We start from the raw sequence: 8,101 nt of genomic DNA on the forward strand, positions 1-8,101 counted from the left end.
ATCTAATATGCCACAAAATTTTTCTTCCAAACTGGATTTACCTGGCTCAGTGCATGACAACACACACATTTCATTACTAGCTGTGGTTTATCTGAATACCAATGCAGACGTGAATCAAAATACATTGTTGGCCCTCTTCCTAGAACCTGCTCAGACCTACAACTTCTAAAATCACGGTCAAAAGCAGAAGTCAAATTCTACCACTTATTCTAATGGCTCATGCAAATCTTTGATTCTATCCCATGGCTTCAGAAATATATTATCCTCATCTGCTATTAATTACGGCTTCAAATCAAAACCATTTAGACTGAGCAAGCTAGCCCTGGTCCAGCTGGATCATGTCTAACAGTCAGGTTGTTTCCAACGCTTCCAATGCATGGTGAGGGCAGGCTGCATTGATCTGACAGCAGGCATGGGGGACCTGCTGCAGCCTTGGGAAAAGCAAGCAGCAGCAGCTCCTTGGTGGCTACCTTCTCCAGCCTTATCTGAAGCACCAGAAGCTGCTCTTTAGCTCCTGAGCCCCACTGATCATGCTCCTTGGTTCACCGCAACAGCTGTAAAAGCCACAGGTGCAAAGCAGGGTGAAGTTAGCAGAAGTGAAATAGCACCTCTGCAGCACACAGCAGTACAGGGTAAGACAAAACCCAAGCGTCCTCTGAGGGCTTGCAAATCTGCTTGAAGAGCTTGTATCCTATTCACTTCCTTCTTTGGCTTGCAAGTTCAGAGGGGCTCAGGCACTTTCACATCCTGTATTTCTACATTAGCTCACGTTACTCCCTGAAAGCATCGCTGTGCATATAGCTACAAAAATCTGAGACCATCTAGGACTAGTCAGCACCTTTTGTTACTTTAAACTTCAGGCTAAACAGAGCAATAAACAGTTCTGCTCTCCAGAAACACAAAGTATGAAGAACAGCTCCAGAACCTGTCCCTAGAAGAGGCAGCCTGACTGATCTCCAACAGTGCAGATCTTCATCTGAATCCTGTCCTACAAGGTGCTCACACCTATGGAAATGTGTTGTGTAGATTATAGAAATCTGCCTGGGGGTTGGCTTGTCCTAAGTAAGGCAAGGCTGTCTGAGTTTACAGGTAAACCTTCAGCAACATTCTTTGTTCCACCCAGTGTTTGGTTTTGTTTGTTATTTTTTCTTTAAAGTGTCTCAAATGCTTTAACAAGTTAACAAGAACAAGAAAAAGCTAGCCTCCTGTGCATCTCCTCTCAGACTTCAGTGATTTAATAATGTATAAATGAATAATAATTATGTCATAGACCGATCCCTGTTTTTCTAAGCTCATTTTCATCGTGTTCTGCAGTCTTGCCACTGCAGATTGTGAACTCCTTGTCTGTCATAGGTAATCACGAACAGGCTGAGATGATATTTGGATAGGAAGCCCACAGGGAAGCCAAAGAAGTGGTTTATATTATTCAGTTATAGATAGAACACTTTACTCTTTTTATTTATAAGAATTCTTCCATATGTCCTGGGAGACAGTCCTGTCTCTCAAATACAAATTAGCCAAGCAGCTGTAGGCCAGTTATTTGCAATTTTGTGGCTCCACAGCTTCTTTTCTGTGGAGGTGCACAACTCTGAGTAATAAGCAAAAGCCTACAGACACATGGCTTGCTTAGTCAGTTTTTATAGGTCTCTTAGAAGTATTCCATAAAAACAAAGGTGTTTATGGACTGAAAGTAACAATAAATAAATAAATAAATCACAATTTCAAGCCACTTGTGGTCATTAGTGTTCGTTTCGGTCTTGACTTCTGAGACAAATGCAACTTTTGAAAACTACATTTTGAAAGCACAAACTTCCAAGAACTGTCAATAAAATGCTGTGTTCTTTGCCCTTTGCATGTGAGTTGTGGAACAGGATAACTTTGTTAAGTCTGATTAAACTACTGCCATTTATTAACAAGCAAAGAACACCAGCATGAGCTGCATTTCAATCAGCAGGGCTGCCTTGCTTTGAAGAGTTCAGAATCAAAAGCAATAGAAGAACAAATACAGAGCTCACATGGTTACCATCTTCAAGGTTTCCCTTCATCTGATGGAAAACTGTAGGGGAGGCAGGTAAGTAAAAAGTGTTAGTCTGTTTCTCTTCTCTAGCTGGGAATGCCTGGCTACCAGGCTGGGCCTTGGAACAAGCCATAACTTTGCAGATGAGCTGATTCTACTAAAGGAGCAGAGCGAAACCAAACCCAGCAGAGCAGAGAAGGAGAACCAGTTATTTTCAAATATCATATATAATAATTTTAGGAAAGCAAATTAAGCCAAATGTAAAGGAATTATTCTCTTCTGCCTAGGTTTGATACAGTGCTGAATAAAAATAAAATTCTCGTACTCATTTATCACCAAGATGAACTATCACTGTCAGTTACTAGCTGCATTCAATACATAAAGAAATTATTTTACAGTAATCTCTCTTCAACATTTTTACTAGTCTTATTTTGCTTAGTGTATACCCCAGCTCATTCAAGTTCTGCCACTCTGTTAAGTGTCATTTATAAGTTACTGGTGCTCTATTGTTTTGCACGTACTTCATTCTTCACCATCTGCAACAAGATTTTTAATCTTTATACACAAGAAACAAGGTTCAAGCAAGAATGACCTGTCAAGAATACTTACGGCTTTGTGGTTAACTTTCTCCTGAGTGTGATTTAATCAGCATACAAGATTGAGCAATATAAAATCTAGGTGCTAACCATCTGAATCCTTCAAAGAAGAAGTTGTAGAGGCTTGGGAATTTGGAATCTCACAAAAACTGGATCATCTGGGATGCACAATTCTTTTATCATTAGTTATCATAGATTTTAACTGGTTTAGATAGGCCAACTACCAGTTTGCATTTTAGTGCTATTCAGTTTTCCATAACAGACTGGACAGCAACAGCAAAGATTTCCGGGTGCAGTTCCGAGCCTTATCTTTACATGAAGCAATCACTTTGGAAGTCATAACATATAAGAAAGTTCTTTTGAGACAATCTTTGACCTGACTGCTAAGCAAACATGGCACGTGCTGCAGTGTTTATTTACCCAGTACAAACTGAACTAAAGCCACCAAACCATGTACACCCTACAAGGCAGTACTTGGCTACCTCTCCTGACGTTTCAGGATAGACACTGTAGAAAGGAAACTCCGGGTATTTCCACTGTGAAGCCATAGAATCACAGAACCATTTAGGTTGAAAAAGAACCTTAAGATGATCAAGTCCAGCTGCCCCTTAACACAAAACCATGCCCCAAAGTCACACATTCATACATCTTCTAAGTACCTTCAGAAATGGCAATTCCAGCACTTCCTTGGGCAGCCTGTTCCAATGCCTAACCACCCTTTCCATAAGGAAATTCCTCTCCTGTTGCAACTTGAGACTGAAATCAATGGGAAGAGAGATTGTTTGTGGTAGTGATGATGGATAGGTGACCTGGGGATGTAAGAAAACTGCAGTGCTTAAGGAGTAATTTTCTTCCAAGCTTTCATTCTGCTTCAGTGGTCAAACACTCATTCCTGACTGAGCAGCTAGGCACCTCCTGTCAGTTTGATCTGCCCAGCAATGGTACCACACTCTCTAAGGAGCACTGATGCCAACCTCACTAAGTCAGCTGAAACACTTTAGTCATTTAAGACCATTCTAACTCAGTCCACTAAGTTCCCTTTGTCCATCACATTAGACTTATATTTTCTATTCTCACCTCTGGTGCCCTGCATAACTGTATACTTTCTGTGCATACAAGTTTGCTCTCTGCACTTACCACTGACATCAGCTTTGATGTCCCACTTGTCTGTCTACTGCAAGTTTCTTCGTGCCATTCTGCCCTATTCATGAGATGCAGTGACAATTCTGGTTCACTGAATTTGAACTTTTCATTCAAATCTCTTCTTTAAGTTCATTTCAGCAGTATCTACAATTGCTGGCTCACTAATCATAATTATTTTAAATAAACCATTCAGTTAAGCAATCGAGATGTTTACAAGCCTCAGCAGTTAAACAGCTTGAACTTTCTGCTGCAGTGTGTGAGGTGGTTCCTCACACCGTCTTCTCCTGCTGTTTGTTAATATCTTTCTCATCTAAAATTAGATGGTAAATTCTTCACGGAAGTGATTTTATCCTTCTTTTTGTTCGGTGTAGTGCCTGCTGTGTTTTAGGGCAAAGTAAAATGTAACATAAAATGTGTGAAAATTGTTACTTGTAACGCAGCACAGACTCAAACCTGCTAATACAATTAAGGAAGGTAAGTCTTAAAAGTCAAATGTCGCAGCATTGTGTTCAGCGGCCAGTAACAGAAATCTAGGAGCATAACAGTCTTAAGTGAAAGGCTTAATTTACAAGTCTCCCTAAAAAGTAAAGCCACGCTTCAGGAAAACTGAAAAAACAAAAACAAAAACAAACAAACAAAAAAACCTCAACTGAGTAGTTCTACAGTTACTTAAAACTCAGTAGATAGAACAAATGGGAACTACCTATTTTAGTCTATGTAAGCAGCCAAGAATTTCTGTCTAGAAACAGCTTTCCTAGACGTACCTGTCACATGCTTAAGATGAATGTTGTGCTTGCTTCTGGTGGAGCTGAAGTCTATTGACTTAATCTTATCTGTCTAACATCCAAGAATCCAGTTTTAGATTTTTGGCAGCTAACATACGCTCCCCCTGTGGCAAATGCATAATAACATGATATACTTAAAAAACCCAGATCTTTTAAGGCTCAATTACCTCATGAAACTATTTTAAAATTCAGGATGAATAACACTGCAGTATTTCAGTTTACAAGCATCATTTTAGTTTACAGCAGTTTTAAAGGTCCATTCTTTTGCTTTATGTCTTTCACCACCTGCAAAAACAAATGTAAATATTTATTCTGTTTTATAGAGGGCCATCAGAACCAAGAAAGCAGATTTGAGTGTGAAAGAATAAAACATTTTTTAAAAGATCAGATTCAAGATAACTGATTTTATTATCAATTCATAACAGTGAAGATAGCTTAAAAAAACTTGCAAAGCTGGAATTAAAACAACATATAGGCAAGAATCTTTAAAATGGCCACATAAATAAGTATTTCTATTAGTCTTCATAACCTTTATACAACCAAATTAGATTTTTAACCTTTTTAATTACTGTTTCTGAACAATGTGTATACATGAAAGGGATCCCTCTGTTTAACCTGTAGAATTAAAGTGTCTACAGTCGAAGCTTTTTGGGTAGGAACTCTCTTTTCAGTGATTATCAATACCAGCTGGAGGCTCTGCTGTAATGTAAAATAAAGAATAAGAAAGGGAGGGTAGAATAAGACAGGCTTTGAAAGAGCACTGCTTGGGGCCAGGAGAGGCAACCTCCTCCCTGAAATAGGAAAGGCTGAAGAGAAAAGAAATCAATCATGAGGAAAAGAAAAGAAGAAAGTGGAGCAGGTAAAAGAACAAGAGAAGGGCTGTAGCAGGGGAATAGTGGAGAGGGAAGGCAGAAAAGACAATAGAGTTGAAGGGAGCAGGGTTTTTTTTTGTTGCTGTTGTTTGGGGTTAACTAAAGGGTTAACTAGAAGGATTATGCTAGCACCAGAGGACGGGGAGTCAAGGGTTTAAATAAACACTCTGGATGGAGCACCAGGTGGAAACCCAAGGCAGTGCCAGCCCCTCTGCTAGAGTCAAAGGATCAGTGAGCAATGCCCAAAGGAGCTCTGCCCAGATGCAAGAGGAAATTAGGGATGGAAACAGCAGGTCTTCCTCCCCAGCTTTCTCTTTATGCACAGCTAAGGGATGCTAAAACGTATTGAGGGATGCCTTTGTTCTGACAGCACAGCAGGTACAGGTGTTGCCCTTCACAGCAGAAAGTTCATGCTGCTTTACTAATGTCTGTTAACTGCAACTTATACCAGAGGGGCCAATTCTCATACAAAGTGAGTAGGCAAGCATCCATGTCCTTTTCTCCTCTTCACAAAGATGGCCCTGAGGTAGTACTTATGGTTTCATCACTGGTGTATCTATTTACTGGGAACTGACATGAAACCATAAATACATTTCATTCAGAGTAGCTGTCTGGCTGGAAGAATTTCAGAGGAGCTGGGAAAATGATAGGCAAAGGGGAGAGAAATTCTCTATGAATTACGGAGTTGGTCAAACTTCAGAAAAATTGGTGTGTCAAATAAATGATTTGAGGAAAAACAGCCACATTCACTGAACAGTGAAGAGTTTCTTTGCATTAGAGACTATCCGTCTAAATTTCCAAGCCGATTCTGATCCAGACATAATTTCCATTCCTCGTGTTTCTTCATGGCAGGCACTGATAATCTTTTCATAAATAGTTTTAGACCAAGAATTATTATGTGAGGAAATGTATGAATAACTTTGAATTACAAATAGGTCAAAGAGTTTCACAGTCTGTCCATGAAGTATGTACTAGTGAGGAAAAGCAGCTATCTTCACTGAATAAATAATTTGTTCAAAATTATTTGCTCAGTCTGGACTTACAGACTTACCAATTTGGCCTGGATTCAAAGCAGTCATTAAGTGAAAATTTGTTTCCTGAATCTTGTCCAACAAAAAGGTGAATTTTCATAAAACTTGTAGATGTTTAGTCATTTTAGAACAAAGATGATTTTTTTGTAAATAGCTCATCAGCACCGTAGGTCTGAGCAGTGATGTCTGCCTGCATCTGCAGACAGTCTGGATCATTAACTCTGCAAAATGTGAAGTGTGCCATGAATCTCAGTAGTGTGTTAACAAAGTGTTCTCGGGATCCTGTCAGCAGCCCCTCAGGAGACAAGCGTGTGTGTGACGTGCACTGTGGCAGGTCTGAGTCAGTCACCTCAGAAAAGCTGACTGTCAAGAGGCTTGCCTGCAGTCTTCCCTCCTTCCAAGTGCTCTTCTGCAGGGAAAAGGCTGCTAATGCAGCAAAGGTCCCCTTGGTACCCTGCAGGGAGGACATCCTTTCCTCTGGTACTCCAGCAGGGACCCAGGCCTTGGTGCAGATTTTGGGTGTTCCATGTTGTAACTGAGGCTCATTTCTCTAGACAATCATGTCAGTGTAGGCCATACTTCTTGCTCCTGTAGTAATTCCTTCATTGTGTCAATGCCAAAGTTTGTCTGGGTGTATGGTGAACCATATCAAGTTCTGGACAGGAGGTGCTGTAACTTGATCAATAAAGGCTATTTTAAACCAAAATCAGCAGAAATTAGGGCAAAATAGCTTTAAGCTACCAATATTTCATTTTCTGGTATCTGGAGTTAGCTAGAAGATAGTGTATGCATCCTTCTTCAGTGCCAACTGAGACTTGCTTGGGGTGCACTACAGTGAAACCATCCTCAGATACATGAAGGACAGAGACCCTTCAGTCCTTCTCTTTCTACCTCCCAAATTCCCTCCTGCACCCTTTATCCACCATGGGATCCAATCCATTGGTTGTATTTCATATTACTGCTTGATTTTTATTTTTTATTTTTTAATTATTCTGCATTTAGCTATGAGTTTACTCAACAATTTCAGAAGATTATTTAACAAATGTTTTTATTTACATATGAACTGTAAAATATTCAGTACAACTATGTTTAAAGAACTTTCACAGCAAAGGGATAAGAAAACCACGTGGTTGACGGCTGTGGACAAATGACAATGTTGGGGTACATTATAGTCAAAACGGTGTTAATATTTTATAACTTCATTATGTCCTGTAATCTCTTACACACTTAATTAAACCTACTCCTGCTTAAGTGAAGGAAGACACTCACGTAGAAAATAAAAACATACAGAAGAATATGGCAAATTGGTTGACACAGAATATAATAACACATTACATTTCAATAGATTTGCCAGACCAAGGACTACTAGTGGAAAAATAATATTTTCATCAGAGCAATAAACACTCCACTAATTAACTCCAGGTTTAGATTATCCCTAGATATATTTCATAAAGAGGCAGTGAGACTTCCCAGGCCCCTCAGAAATACATGAAGTGCCCCTGTACATTGAAAAAGAGGGATTACACTCTTTGAATGCTGTTGGTTTTGTTTTGTTTTAAAAATGGCTGTTCAATTAAGAAATAAACCTACTAATAATTATGTACATTTCTTAACTCATGATGAACTTATTTAATATGTACTAAACTGGTATGTGTGT

The sequence above is a fragment of the Excalfactoria chinensis genome, chromosome 2 (genome assembly GCF_039878825.1).
Source record: "Excalfactoria chinensis isolate bCotChi1 chromosome 2, bCotChi1.hap2, whole genome shotgun sequence".
Classification (NCBI taxonomy): Eukaryota; Metazoa; Chordata; class Aves; order Galliformes; family Phasianidae; genus Excalfactoria; species Excalfactoria chinensis.